Source organism: Cydia fagiglandana, chromosome 12 (genome assembly GCF_963556715.1).
Source record: "Cydia fagiglandana chromosome 12, ilCydFagi1.1, whole genome shotgun sequence".
Classification (NCBI taxonomy): Eukaryota; Metazoa; Arthropoda; class Insecta; order Lepidoptera; family Tortricidae; genus Cydia; species Cydia fagiglandana.
The window spans coordinates 15,857,719-15,874,687 of record NC_085943.1 but is presented as its reverse complement, the minus strand read 5'-3'; positions in this window follow the sequence as shown (position 1 = coordinate 15,874,687).

The window sequence follows — 16,969 nt, the reverse complement described above, 5'->3', positions numbered from 1 at the left end:
CCTGAATCTCGTTCTCACTGTCGTCGACATCATCCCCTAATAGATCCGAAATGATAAGATGCGACTCTTGAAAACTATCAGCGATATTTTTTATCTCCTGACAATATGAAAGAAACAACTCAACTTGTGAATCATCGGTATTGGCTAAGGTCCCTATTTCCAAAGCCTTCGCTATACGGTTATACGCTATAGTACGTTTACGTCGTAAACTCGGTAAGTTGCTGACAGTGTAAGCTGTATCGGTACCTTTTTTACCTACACTGGATTTAGATTTACGCCTTGTTAGGTAAGACATTGTGTCAGGTTAGAAAACAATGTTTACTAATACGCAAATAATATGCACTAAAACAACAAGCTCGTATTTAAAAACACTATACGATATCAGTGATAGCACAAATAAAAACAGCTTCGATGTTTGTATAACGCGGCAACTATTAAAACCGGCACCCCGAGTTCGCGGAATTAATGTAGTAAAATTTATCAATTTAGTCAATTTATACGAAAATGAACTCAAATGGCACTCGGTACGGTTATCGATAATCGGTAAAGTCGATAGAAAATAAAAATGAAAGAAAGTCCAGTATTAAAATTTTTAACACGAAATAAATTCGAGAAATCCGGAACTAACAAAATGAATCTAATTAAAACGTTTACAATACCTATCTCCCTTTAATACGATAAGTTGGATTTCAAAATTTAAAATATAATGACAATTTTTAATACGATAAGTCGAGCGGTCAAAATAAAGAAATGAGTTATACGAATTTCGAACACCTGTGTACAAAACACGCTCAAGACCCGAGTCGCCGTATGCTACGCCTCGGGAGAGGGGTCAAGTTATGTGGTTCTTTGAACAAAGGGAGAAGGCCAACGAAACGCGTGATCAAACTACGTACAAACTCCGTAAGACGGAGGTCTCGTTACACTGGGAACTTAATTCTCAGAATACCCGTAGGTATGAAATATTGTAGGTTGTAGTTTTCGTTACAAAATTATAGGATTACTTAATAATTAGGTTATTTATGATAAAACGCTAAATGATTTTGTTAACTAGACAACAATGATTAGGTTTATTTCGATAGTTTTAGTGAAATGATTAAGCAATTTTTAAATTCGGTAGGCGGTGGAGTAAGCGAGACAACATGAACCAAAGACTTTGATTTTAACTTCGTAATTACGCGATAGATTGATGTTGCAATTCGTTTACACGGTAGGTAAGAATATTAAACGAGTATTAACGACAATGTTAGAAAGGTTACGAAGTGAAATTGGTACTTGGTAGGCCGAGTGTGAATAGAGGTCAAAAGGTCGTTCCCGGGTTTCGGCACCAAAAAGATGTTGCAAAATGACGCGGTTTTGGAATGAGATGCAATGCCAATTTACAACATTCAGGATCGAGCATAAATATCTATACTCGCCGGTAATAAACGGTACAACACGATAAAATAACCAAAGGATATTACGCACTGGACTGACCTGATACTGCAGCAATGGCGGAATCCTCTGGATACGACTGGTTCTTCTTTTGCGTTCAACACCTTTTCTTCTATCACACACCGGCCGGCGGTACGTTAAACAGTCTTAGGTCTTTTGTCACGCACGATATAACACTAAAACACTTAGTTTTGGAGGCTTAATACACAAAATATGATTTTAAATCGATAGCGGTCGATCCGCATGGCGCGGCGTCTCGGTAGTTCTCGTTTTCGCCAACAGAGGCGCTGCTGAGGCTCGTCCTGAGCGTGCCGCCCGAGAGTTTCGGACGATCCTATTGGCTGAAATGTCAATATTGTATCGTTATGAAGTGCGTATTGGCTTTGCATCGATAAACGGTAGAAGCGCGCGGAAATTTGATTGATTACTTAAAAACTAAACGTTAAGAACGGAACAATAATAATATTAGTTTTACTGCCAGAGCAGAAATCCGAGCGTATTTCAATTTTCTTTAGAAATAGATGGAATGAAATATCACGCTACTGAAGTCATACAAAGTAGGTCCCTACCTACTTAGTTGTGATGAAGTAGGTATAAATATTATTACTTCTTCTTCCTCGCGTTACTCCATCACATTTCGCCGCTTGACAACTAATCCCTAGAATTGACGTAGGCACTAGTTTTAATGAAAGCGATCTTCTAACCCAGAGGGGAAACTTGGTATTATTGGGATTAGTCCGGTTTCCTCACGATGTTTTCCTTCACCGTAAAGCAAGCTGGTAAATAATCAAATGACATACATAAGTTTCGAAAAACTCATTGGTACGAGCCGGGGTTTGAACCCACGACCTTAGGATTGAAAGTCGCACGCTCTTACCGCTAGGCCACCAGCGCTTATAGTATAAATACTATTACAGTGCAGGAAAATAAAAAAAATCTAATATCGGCTGTTTAAAAATGACCCTCTTTAAGGGACTTTTAGTTAATGACCAAACGTCGGACTATAGGGGGCAGTTTGAGGGCAAAGTAAGGTTTACAAAAAAATCTTAACTTGCGAGTATTATAATGTACCTAGCATTTGTAACATAGTTAATTAAATTAGTTACCCGTTATCATTTATTCATCTTTAATGTGTAAATACTCTTTGAAGTGATGACTGATAGCCCACTGAAGTGGCCACTTAAAAAACAAATAAATAGCTGACATGCGTCATTATGACTGTTGTTCATACTTATATTTGTTGGTAGAGTGCCGTCTAATCAATAGAAAGATTTGCTTTATTTGTTAATTTGCATATCTATGTACTAGGTACCAAATACTAGGTACAAATACTCGAAAGTGAATTGATTGATTTGCGAACCTTACCTATCATTCTGACATGCCACGAAAATGCCCGCTGGAGTCCGACGTATGTTAATGACTCTTTCAGACAAAGGTCCCACATCTCTGTTTGTCAAAATAAACTGTCAAAAATCTTTCTACCAAGTTACCAACCGTCTTTTAATAATTCTCATGTCTAATTTGGTCGTAAGTATTACAGCTCCCATTTAGGTGTTGAAAACAAAAAAGCTTTCTAGATGAAAAATACCTATAAGTACAAAACCTTATTATTGTCCTTATTAAGTTAACAGAACAAAAGTAGTTAATTTCCTCTGTATTTCCTTGACAACGATTGGTCTGAGAAATAACTCTCTCCGGTATCTCATACGAGTTAGTTTGGAATCGGGAAATGAAATCAATCACATTTGGACGTCGGCCGGCCGGCCGCGGGCCCTTACTGCCCTTCGCGCTACGTATCCCAAATAACATCGTTAAATTGCTTCCTTCATATTTGGAGGGTGTTAGGCTTTGTTTCTTGTGTTGTAAAACTTTACTTCTCCTCGACTGTTCCGCTTGATGGTTCTACCAAGAATGACCCAACGACACCAAACCTCCTAACCGCCATGACTAAAAAATGGCGGGCAAATTATCATTGCTGATTGGTTGATACTAACTGTCAAACCTGACCAATCAGAGTTTAGCAACAGTTCCATTAGTAAGTTTGACCCAATCATATTCATGAAAAGTCCAGTGTTGCCAGTATAATATCAATTATTGGTGCGTTCAAAACGTATGATGATAATCTGTTGGGTGTTGCCTTTTTAATCGTATTTATAATAACACTGCGTTCACAAAAAATCATAAACGTGTTTGCTTAAATTCAATGTAAATACAAAAATCATGACATTCGGCCATCAGACTACGTGCAGACTCCGGCGCACGTAAAATAAAACCAAGAAAATATCATAGGAACGCAATGCATTATACAATAAAACGAATGAAGTAACCAAATTTCATATTATTATTTTTGTTTTTATAACATTAATAACATTATTGTTCAATAGTACATTAATAAATAATTAGAGATAGGACATTATAAGCAATCACTTGCAATCATGACATTAGGCCATTTTACTGATAGTTAATCTTAATTAAAGCTATGTACGCTACTTATTTATTACAGAGATTCTACATTTATACACAAACATATGACAGTATACTTCAAATCGGACATAATTAACCTAAGTAGAATCTGAGTCAGAACTGCTATCGTCATTGTCAGTCATAACATTGAGGGCTTTAACATTAATCCATGGTCTCATTCGGTCAGCTGAGACTACAGAACAGTATTTCTTTGACTTTATGAAACCAGGGATATTAGTGATTTCGTACCTGTCATTACCTAATATCTTAGTAATTTTGTATGGACCTATGAATTTGGGTAAAAGTTTTTTGCTTTGTCCTGGATTTTCCGCAAAAGAAATTTTTGTTATTTTAACCAAGTCGCCAACTTTATACTGGTCCGCAGGTTTTGTTTTCGAATCATGTGACTTTTTCATTTTATCTTGTCTTTCATCAATTGTAACCTTGATTTCTTTTCTTAATTCAAGTAAGTCTTGATGCCCGTTAGTCTCGGCAACAAGTTCTCTAAACATACTATCAGGGATACCTTTTAGTCTCATGCCGAAAAGTACCTCTGATGGAGTTTTTCCTGTTGTGGTATTGACTGTACTGTTAATACCAAACTGCACCTTAGGGACAGCTAAATCCCAGTCTTTTTCATTTTGTAACGAATTTTGTGCTGCTAATGCATTTAGGATTACCTGATTAACGCGTTCCGCTTGTCCATTGGCACGTGGACAAGCGACAGCATTAAGAACATGTTTGATATGTCTTTCAGCACAAAATTGTTTAAACTGACCAGACGTAAACGCTGTTCCCCTGTCAGATATAATACGTTCTGGTGTACCAAAGTCCTGGAATATGCTTTCCAAAACTTTTATTGTTGTATTGCTTTTGGTGTTCTTCACCGGTCTTACAAAAACATATTTCGAAAAACCGTCAACCACAGTTAGGATATAAACATTTTGTTGTTTACTCTTAAGGAAAGGTCCAAGGTGATCAATGTGGATCGTTTGAAAGGGAACACTCATTTTCTCAATGGGATAGATGTGTCCCTTTTTTCCTGGTTTTTTGTTGTCCTTGTTGTATGCACATTCAAGGCACGCACTCACGTATTTTTTTACGAAGCGGGCCATTTTGGGAAACCAATATTGACTTTGTATACGCTCAAGAGTCTTGTTAATGCCAAAATGTCCCACTTCATCGTGGTTGAGACGACATATCTGCCACCTTGCTCCTTTGGGTATTACCAGTTTCAAAGTATCCTCATCATGATCTCTTACTTTTCGGTATAGTACATTATTCTTAAGTACGTAATGTTTCTTTATATCCACGTATTCTTCATCCATCTCGGGTTTTAACGTTTTAATTATTCTACTTGTATCCGAATCACCTAATTGCAATGTAACCAGCCAATCACTTTGTTCAATGCGGAGAACAGAAATAACATTTTCGGGGTTACAATCGTCGTTGGGGACTTCCACAGGGTTTCGACTTAATGCATCGACGTGCATCATGCGGTCACCTGGACGGTACTCTATTTCATAATCGTACTCTCCCATCTGTAAAAGCCATCTTGCTATCCGCGGTACGAGATCTTTCTTGGTTAGGGTCAGACGGAGAGCTTGACAATCTGTAAAAATTTTGAATGGACGTCCCAGTTAATATACTCTAAACTTCCTCAGTGAACAAACCACTGCTAGAGTTTCCAGTTCGTAGGAATGGTAAACTTTTTCTTCCGGTGAGGTCTGACGGCTAAAATACGCCACAGGTTTGAGTTCATTTGTACCTTTTTGCCGTTGCATAAGTATTCCTCCAATCCCAAGAGAACTTGCATCTGTGTGTAACTCGGTCTGGGCTGTATGATCGTAAAGAGCTAATACCGGTCTACTAGACAGCACATTCTTTAGACTTGAGAAGGCGTTCTCTTCTGCATCAGTCCATCTCCAGTCAGAACCTTTCTTTAAAAGTGTAGTTAGAGGACGTGCCATTTCACCAAACCCTTTTACAAATTTTCTAAAATAGCTGGCCAATCCAAGGAATTGCCTTGTTTCGTGTATATTTCTAGGCGCTGGAAATTGTTCAATCGCAGTAGTCTTGTGCCGACTTGGTTGGATACCTTGTTCCGAAACTTCGTACCCAAGATATTCAATTGACGTGGAGAAAAAGCGACACTTCGAAAGCTTTAAGGTAAGACCATATTCCTTTATCAACTTCAATACTTGCTCAAGTTTTTCAAAGCCTTCGCTCAGCGTTGTGGTTGGAATAAGCAAATCATCCATGTATGCAAGTACGGACTCGAACCGACTTGCGCCTAATATTTTATTTACCATCTTCTGGAACACTGCAGGTGCATTAGCTAACCCGAACGGCATGCGATTAAATTCGTAGTGGCCGTCCGGGGTGACGAAAGCTGATAAGTGTTTGCTTCCTTCAGATAGTGGTACCTGGTAATAGCCTGATGCCATGTCTAAAGTAGTGAAGTACTTGTTTCCACTAAGGTTTCCTACTTGGTCCTCAATAATAGGGAGTGGATACCTGTCTTTAACAGTTTTTGCATTTAATGCCCTATAATCAACGCACAATCTCTATTCTCCATTTTTCTTCCTAACCATTAATATTGGACTGGCATAGTCCGAGCTAGACTCCCTGATTATGTCATTTTTAAGAAGATCTGAGATAGTTTCTCTAACCTTAACTCTTTCAGAATGAGAAAGCCTATATGGTCGATAAGCAATCGGTTTATCGTCCTTCAGATCTATTTTCATCTCGAATTCTTTAGGAGCACAACCAATTTCGTCTAGTGAGTTCGCGAAACATTCCCGATATTTTTGTAGCAAGCTATGTAACTTTACCTTGGTTTCGTTGTTTATATTCGGACCCACTTGTATTTCGTCTATGTTAATCGGGGGTAAAGTTTTATTATTATTTCCAGTGATTCGTCGTACATCGACCATATTGACTTCCTTAAACGGAAAAGCTCGACTTAACAAGGTGCCTTTTTTCAGAGTTACAGGAGCATTTGTCATATTCGAAACAAGTATTTCACTTTTGCCGTCTTTAAATTGGTATGCGCCCTGGAGTACTCGATACTCCTTACCAGGAACTAATCGCAATTGTTCCTCCACATACACATTACCATTATAAGGTTCATTAATCTGTACCGGTACAAAGTGAATTCCAGTCAGAGTTAAATTATCAATGTTTACCAACTTGACAATGTTAGAACTCGATCCTGACTCAGATTCTTCTGAAGGATTGTTAAAGAAAAACAAATTTTTGCTATCCTTAACGACTAACACCTGAGGCAATTCCGTAAAATTCTGACCTATTAGTACCGGTACATGTAAATATTTATCGGGTACTACATAAACTATGACCTCAGCACGCACTTCATCAACCTGGACTGTCACTTTAGATTTATGCATGGGTGTTACAAGGAAATTGCCAAATCCTTTTATTGCCGGTAAATCAGAGAAAATTTTGTCCAATTTTAAGTTTTCAGCTTCGGTTGAATTCATAAGGGAACAGTCGCTACCAAAGTCAATGTAAGCATGTACTGATTTATTATTAACATCAATTTCTTTAACAAATTTTTCATTGCTATTAGAACTAACAATATTCAACACCTTTTCAGTCTTTGTTGCGTTTTTAGAAGAGGGAAACCGACAGTTTTGATCATTGTGGCCAATCATGCCACAAGCTTTACACTTCATAAGTGTCTTGGGACAGTTACTAAATCGATGTCCCTCTTCTTTACAATTAAAGCAGGTCGATGACTTCGTATTCGGAATTTCTTTCTTCTGAGGACATCTATTTGATGTGTGTCCATCAACACCGCAGTTAAAACAACGTAACTTGCGAAACAATCTTCTTTCCATTCCTTCAGCATAGCCCCGTTTCTTTTGTGTGAATGAGAAGGCTTTTTCGGGTTGTTGAATTACAAAATATTGTAATAAGTCTTCCGGTTCTACGCATTTAAGTGCCTGCGCACTATTTCTCATCGATACATCCGATATGCCGTGGATAAGACAATCTACTGCCTTTTTCCCGGTGATTTCGCATCTATTCAACAGCATCAATTTGTCGTAGAAATATGTGCGCAAACTCTCATCGGCTTTAGTTTTTCGAGCAAACATTTCTTCCAACATAAGTGCAAAGTTGTCGTCAATTGGAAAGGCACGACGTAGTTTTACTTGCCAGTCTGGCCACGTAAAATTCAGGCTTGGTAGCGAATAAAGCCATTTCTTAGCTGTACCGACCAACTTTTGTGTCGCATAGTGAGATGTTTGGACATCGTCCCATTCATATATTCGAGCGTACTCATTTACCTTGTGCAACCAGATCTCGATATTTTGACTCTTATTATCGGGATCGAACTCCGGTAAAGCATTCAACATTTGATGAGAACTCATGGACGGTTTACTTCTGCTGTTAAGTGCTTCAATCAAATCTTTAACGTTGACGGTGCTGCCAGATCCTCCTGATTTACGGCGCTTTGAATTAGAATGTGCGCCCTCATCTGCAACGTCTTGTTTGCGCTTTGTACCCTCGCGCGTGCTAGTGTTCAATCCATCATTATCATCATTATTACTAACGATGGGGCGGTGACGTCTTCTAACAATTATCGGAGGTATATCGTCATCCGAGCTCTCACTTGACATACTTATTATTCGGTTTTTCCTCAGGACCAACGGAAGGCGCCCAGCAGTCTCACTGGAGGCAGATGTTCTTGACATGATCTAAAACAAATAAATAAACTTATCAATTACAAGCTTGCTTAGTTTGGACAAGATGGTTTTTGGAAGATTGTTCCCAAACCATGTATCTTTCCTTATACTCATCCTCATTCTCACCGTCATACTCAACCTCATCCTCATCCTCATCCTCATACTCATCCTCATACTCATCCTCATACTCATCCTCATACTCATCCTCATACTCATCCTCATACTCATCCTCATACTCATCCTCATACTCATCCTCATACTCATCCTCATACTCATCCTCATACTCATCCTCATACTCATCCTCATACTCATACTCATCCTCATACTCATCCTCATACTCAGACAACCCGAACCGTAAGGCTTGACCTTCGAAAGAACTCTTAGCATTCTATAGACAGCGATGGCTACATTTAACCTAAACAAGGGTTCAAGCTCTCTTTTCTTACTCATTCACCTAGAACTCAAATTGATTTCCCCTATATAACATATTACATAGTACTCGGGAGCTCTTTAGTAGTGGATCTTTAACATACACTAACATATTCTATGTAATTAAGACTATTTCAAACACATCGTTCTGTTAATCTTAATCCGTACCGTACATATTTCCACTACCGTAAGCTAAACTCGCTAGCTATGACAATTTTGGTAAGTATACATTTTCAATGAAATGAGTGCCAACCGTGTGAGTGTACATTGTGGCGCTCCTCACATCTCATATAAATCCCAGACTGTACTCACAGTCACTAAGACAAAAATCTAGACTCGCTCTGAGGAAAAATCTAGACGCCAGCTCACGACCTCAATCAAAAATCTAGACGCACAATCACGTCATCAAACAAATCTAGACGCACGCTCACGTCATCAAACACAAATCTAGACGCACGCTCACGTCATCAAACACAAATCTAGACGCACGCTCACGTCATCAAACACAAATCTAGACGCACGCTCACGTCATCAAACACAAATCTAGACGCACGCTCACGTCATCAAACACAAATCTAGACGCACGCTCACGTCTCAAACACAAATCTAGACGCACGCTCACGTCATCAAACACAAATCTAGACGCACGCTCACGTCTCAAACACAAATCTAGACGCACGCTCACGTCATCAAACACAAATCTAGACGCACGCTCACGTCTCAAACACAAATCTAGACGCACGCTCACGTCTCAAACACAAATCTAGACGCACGCTCACGGCTTCAAACAAAAATCTAGACGAACACTCGCGTCTTGAAGCAAAGCCCAGATATGCTATTCACACACTTTTCTTAATAAAACGGACCTCACGAGTCCAATATAGCTTGAACTACGTTACCGTGATAACAACGGGTGTAGACGAAGGTCAGAGTTATACTGGTTATCTTTATCCGCCTTGCCATTCATCATTAATTGCTATGAGTAGTCATCATGTAAATACGAACATAAAATCAAACATTCTCATGTAATATTGAACATCTAGACCCGTTAACAACGTATTGTACAAACGTATTGCAAACTTTTATACAATGAATGACGTATCACAACGTATCACAAGCTAAATTATCTTTACTTGAATCGATTGAAGCAACTACAAAAACAAATCCTTCCATTTCTACCATGATTAACTTTCATTTGTGATGTAATTCACAAAAGTATGGATTTATTGTTCAAAATTGAAAATAAATTTATATTATAAGAAGAAATACATGGAGCTATGAACATATAACATATACTTAGTGCGATTCCGTTTTACTTACTATTTAGATATTTATTAATTCCAACCTATTAAATAAAACATACTGGGCAAAATAGGGTAACAGCACCAGTGGCCAGCCAGGGACCAGTGGTCAGCCTTTTGAGTCGTTTATTGGTCATAAATATCTGGTATATTCGTTTAAACAAATCGCGAGTACTCAAATAGGAGCTTTGATTCCTTATTGGTTAATACGTCACACGACAGGTGCGGTGAGGGAACGGGGGGAAGAAATATACTCGTTCATACAAGTGCTGTTTGTCGACGAGTGCAAAAGTGTCATGTCCGCCATATTTTTTACTGCACGTGGTGTTCTCTTAACAGGCAAGAAAAACTATGTTTTAATGTTGTAAGTTATTATTTTTGTTAATGATTGGTTTGTTTATTAGTTTATCTATTAAATTGGATTATGTTTTGTTGAAAATATCTATATTTCACTTATAAATTGAGAGGCTGGCCACTGGATAACACTTTTTTCCAAAAAATCCAGTGATCAGCCCCCCACGGCTGACCTTTGGGTTATTCGTTTATTTTATTATTTTCGAGCCAACACGACCGTTAGGACCGTTAAATTTACATTTTCAAATTTAGTTAGGCATGCCCTAGTCAATTTTAAGTAAAATCCAGTAGTCAGCCGCATTTGAAATTACGTTATAATGCGGCTGACCACTGGAACTTCTTCACTTCACTTCGCGGATCCAATACTCAGCCATTGACGTTGCTTGGTACGTCGCCGCCAAAAATATGTCCACATTTTTAAACCCTATCTCATTGAAATAAGGTTCAAAAGTGTATACATATTAATGACGTTAACTATAGGTACATAACTCTCATTTTGCTTTTTCCTGCTAGGTATATGACTTTGTTTATTAATGATAATTAGATCTGAATAGAATCGTTTCATTATTTTTTACCGAATAGGTACCTTCTTCTTCCTCGCGTTATCCCGGCATTTTTGGCACGGCTCATGGGAGCCTGGGGTCCGCTTGACAACTTTTTTAGATAAGTACATAGTACTTAACTAACAAATTTCGTGTCATAAGAATTGTATGTACTTATAAGAAAAAATAATGATAATCATATTGTTGGTTATGATATAGTTTACTCATATAAATATGAGTGATTTTGATCAAATTATTATGAATATTATAAAGGCTGAGTACTGGGTACACAGAGGCTGCTTACTGGATTTTGGAGGCTGACTACTGGAGAAAAGTGCCACTTTTTGTTTAAAGTTAATTATAGATATTATAAAGATGATTGTTATTTTTTTTAATATTTTGGTTTAAAATTATGATAAACAATTGATCTAATTATGTCATTAGTTTAATTATCCGACTAATCCTGTAGAAATGCCGAACGTTCAAACTTAAAAAAGTCGTTATAAGGCTGACTACTGGTGCCTTTACCCTATAAACTCAATGGAATCTTATCCATATAGTTTTTTTTTTTGTAGGTAGTCAGAGAATGAACGAACAAAGAATTTTATACCCGAATTTACTATTCACTTTGCACGTATTTCGAACCATTATAACTACAGACATATGTGCTGTAAAGAATTTAGTTAAGATATGTTTCTCAACATCTAAACCCGTTACTATTAAATTATCTAAAGACTATGGATTAACAATGTCTAATTGTGTATCAGGATAGTTGAAATAGTACTTACGTACACTCCGTGGTAAGTATATCCACCATGTAGGCAGGTTCTGGACACTTCTGAGATGTTGTAAAACTTTACTTCTCCTCGACTGTTCCGCTTGATGGTTCTACCAAGAATGACCCAACGACACCAAACCTCCTAACCGCCATGACTAAAAAATGGCGGGCAAATTATCATTGCTGATTGGTTGATACTAACTGTCAAACCTGACCAATCAGAGTTTAGCAACAGTTCCATTAGTAAGTTTGACCCAATCATATTCATGAAAAGTCCAGTGTTGCCAGTATAATATCAATTATTGGTGCGTTCAAAACGTATGATGATAATCTGTTGGGTGTTGCCTTTTTAATCGTATTTATAATAACACTGCGTTCACAAAAAATCATAAACGTGTTTGCTTAAATTCAATGTAAATACAAAAATCATGACACTTGACAGCTCAAACGTTGTTGTCATGGTCGTGATATCACGAATTTGGCAATTAGTTACGATCCAATAAATTAAATTACTTGTGGCCCTGAAAATGAAGGTTTGTTTTTTCATATGATGAAAGTACGAGTTGGGACTTACAGCCTGATTCAAACTTTAATGGATCGGATATGTCAGTGTCAAATGTGACTTTTATATAGTAGAAAATATTGTATTTCAAATACCGCTCATGAACATAGTCAAGTTTACAATGTAACTACTAAATACCAATAATCACTATTATTGGAATAGCGGCTCGATTCTTAAAATGTATTAGATCTCTACTAGACCTCAACAAGTTACGATATGGATAATTTAAAGATATTTGTAAGATAGATATGTCAAATTTGACGTTTCCGCGATTCTCGAGGTCCTCTTGAACGATTTCGACAAGATAGATATGTCAAATTTGACGTTTCCGCGATTTTGGAGGTCCTCTTGAACGATTTCGACAAGTTATGACTTAGATATCCAAGTCACATCTAGTCGATATCTAATGTAAATATATTTGATCTCTATATCGTTTCTAGATCTTGTGATTATCTCGTTTCCCGAATACGCGTGTAAGTCTTGATCGTACGATTTTAATGTATAAATTTCATTGATATTTCTAAACATAAAAATAATTATTTAACACCTGATAATAAATAAGCGTATACGACATTTTATCAAATTAATTTGGACCTTTTGTTAACATTACTGGGATTTGAAGTACGAGTATGAATACCTATTTACATTTTGAATCATTCGTATACAGTTCGTACATGACGTTAAAGAAAAACACCACGCTGGTACCAACACTCGCCTCTTTTATTATCGTTTCATTATTAAAATGGACAAACAATGTGAAACAAATGTTCGTATTTTTGTTCGATTTTTTTTTATCGTTATACTCGTAGGTATCACTTAAGTCCGATGGATGGTATGTTATTATGGTTCAATCATGTTAAATATTAAAATACCTGATTTAATTGCTTAAGTAAGATTGTAGCCCAAACTAAGTTACAGTTAAGTAAAAAAACACCGCACAACTACCTTATCTTAATATTTTAAGTGTGTCCTTAAACCTTAGAGGAAACTTAGCCCACTTAGAGGAAACAATAAAATACTATAAATATTCTATTATGACTATATTTCTTAGATCTATTTGAAAATACATATCACGACTTATTTCAATAACCAAACAAAAATCTTAAAATAGAATACAATCAGATATCAAACGTCGTAGCCATAAGAACAAGCAATCACAGGTTTTCACTGTCACAATATCATCAAATAGGAGGGCTAACCTTTACCTTTGTTCCTCGACCGCGGACCGACTTTGATCGCAATATTTTACCGGCCGGGGGTCCGCTTTTTGTTCCGGTTCACTTCGGCCCTCCACGCCTCAGGGAATTTAATAATTCCTCCAATCCTGCAAGTGATATTTCAAGATTTCGATCAGGACAATTCCGCTTCTTGGCAAAGTTCGGCTGCGGTCAAACATTTTGGTTAATTCTTGACTTGATTAGTGGCCTTTAAACTTTAAAGCCGATCTGATGCCGCAACTTTAAACCCTTCGGTTTACGTTGTTATTTTGAATAAACAGAGTTATTTGTTTAATAGCTTAATCTTTTGTTCCAGGCTGTGAGTGATTTTATTTAAAAAGCACATCAAAAGTGTGTATAAATAAGACTAGGTAATAGGTATAGCCTAATCAGCATCCATTTCACAAAATATCCATTCGTCCAAATTTCAATTACTAGTTATGAAACAACACCAGTTGTATGTGATGACAAAGCGATGCCAAAATATAATACTTAACGTAAAAGCCACGAATCAGTGAAACATGACACCCATTTCACATCGAATGCTCTACACAAATTCAAAAAGCTAAACAAAATAAGTATCAAATATCCCATCGCATCCGAACGCCAGGTGCTTGCAAATCAATAAGTGGGAAATGCAATAGGTATCGCAAACTCTACTTTATAAAATTTCATCTATTCGTATTCGTATCCGAGAGGAAAGAAAATTTCTTCCTTTGTTACACCCTATTTGACGTAGTATTTGCGGATCTTTTGTGAAGTTTTCCTTTGCTAAAAACAAGTTCATGTGAGAAAGCAGCTATTTGTTCGAGGGCCTAATGAGGTCGTTAGGGGAGTGTTGCAGATCAAGCGAGATTTGTTGTGACTCTGCCACACTGATACATGAAGAATCTTTTATTCTTATTGTTGTCCACCCAAAAAAAAAAGGAAACAATAATTTCTTAAAATCGTTGCTATTACAAGACTAAATTTAGGTAACGAATTCTCAAATAGGTAAGTAATTTAGCGGAAAATTTTAGCCATGCGACGCTGCTTGATATTACCAATTGAGCAGAAAATTTTACACGTGTTCCCATTTCACAGTTAGTCAATCATCAGTCACAATTCATTTCGAGCGCATTTGCTTAATTTCCTAACTACCATCGCTATTGATTTGAAGAATGAATAAATTAACAGCTGGAGTTTAGCGGCATAGGAGCGAGATTTAATTTGAACAGCTAATTTAAAAATCTCCTAACGTATACAATAACTTAAATTAAAAAGGAACCTTATCCATTTAAAATAAAGTTCATATTCCTAATAGTTGTTGTAGAATAATCGTGACGTTAAAGAAATAGGCTACCGATTTGCTCACAACGCGGCACACAAATTAACGAGGGGTGACGACTATTACGTCGGTATGATCATTTGATTAATTACCATAGCGGGGTGTAATTAAATCACAGGAGTATATTAAATCGTGGTCCTTTAGGATTAAACAATAGCTAGATAGTATAATGAAATAATAAGTTCAATTATTGTTCATGTTGTTCCTGTTTCATTAAAGGTGCGTTCAAAATAAACTTTACCAAAATACGTAGTATGAACGATAAATTTAAGATCAGCAGTGGATAAAACAGTGCTTAATTTACCTTATTTGGAGAGAAAAATATGAGGAAATATAAGGCTACCTTTATTAAAGTACCGTAGTCACCGTGGAACATATTGTGTTTGGGTCCATACGAAAAAACTTTAAGTACAAGAAAACAGTGACTATAAAAATAAGCTCAATAGTGTAGTAACACTGTAAAAATAGAGGATCAAAAATATGGCGCTAGGTAGTAAAGTTCTTTAAGTAAACTTTAAAGGAAATAATACATCGGTAAAAACCCAGTGCTCATGCTTGAAAACGTATGCAGAATCTACGAGTATTTTAATTAGTTAAAATATATTTAAACTTATAAGATTTAAATCTAAAAAAATATTATTTGAGGCGAGTTATATTTCTGCTGCAGTGAATCAATACAGGCTATTGGACTCGTTTTTTTATTTCTGAAAACTATTTATTTTCAATAAGCATCCAATAACAAATTTGTTGACCTATTTCAACGATAGTCGATCGTCGGATCCAAATAATTTACAAAATAAATCTTAGTCCCAAAGAGAGAAAACAAAAGTTCATTTAATAGTGTTAAGTGCTGTTAATGGCCTCTATAAATAAAGCTTAAAGAAAGTCAGAATAGTGAAGTAAATCGTTTGCCAAAATGGACTGAGTCTAGGGAAATAGTGTGCTTACATATCCAGTGACGGTCTCAGAGGCAGAGTTGTCTACAAGTTTTATGTAAATCAAATTGTCTCGCGAATTTATTCGTATGCGTTTTGGTGGTACGTATCAAAGTTAGTTTCTGATTAACTAACGAAATATGGATATAGATCCATAAACCAGACCATAGGGTCAGAAATATTATTTTTATCGTTTTTTCTCCCTCATTCATGACATGACACAATGACAATCTACTTATTAACAAACTCCGTTATCAAGGTGACAGTATATTGCAAATAAGACTTGGAAAAAATTCTCAGTATTTTATAATTTCTGTTTATTTGTTTGTGTGCGGTAATCAAAATTTTAGATGTTTAATAATGTACCTAAACGGTATTACTCTCTTGCCGAATTAGTCTGGTCTGGTATCCGCTTTATTAGGGTATGTCTACTTAGCCCGGTTTTAAGTTAATATCACTAAATAGCATGCTCTCTCCTGGTTTATGTTTTTAATGAAGCCTTTTACCCATTAACCCGTTGTTGTTACAAAGTCTAGAGCAGCGCCTGGTATTAAAATAAGAAAAGCTAGCAGTTATACATACAACTTATGAGCTTAAGAACTTATTAATGTAATGTTTGGGCATTAAAAAATATTCTTGAATAATGTCGATACTATCGGCGCGATTCGAAAAGTGAATTAGAGATTAACTAGATACGATATAGTAAAGATATGTGACGTCCCACGGATTAAGGTACCTTATGGCGGTTGGCACTTACGATTACTAACGTCGCTCCAATAATATTGCGGCGCTATGTGACGTAAGCGCCAGCCGCCATTAGGTACCTTTTGCCGTGGAACGTCACATATCTTTACTATTTCATATCTAGTGCATCTCTTATTCATTTCCCGAATCGAGCCGTATGTAAGCAGTTCATTA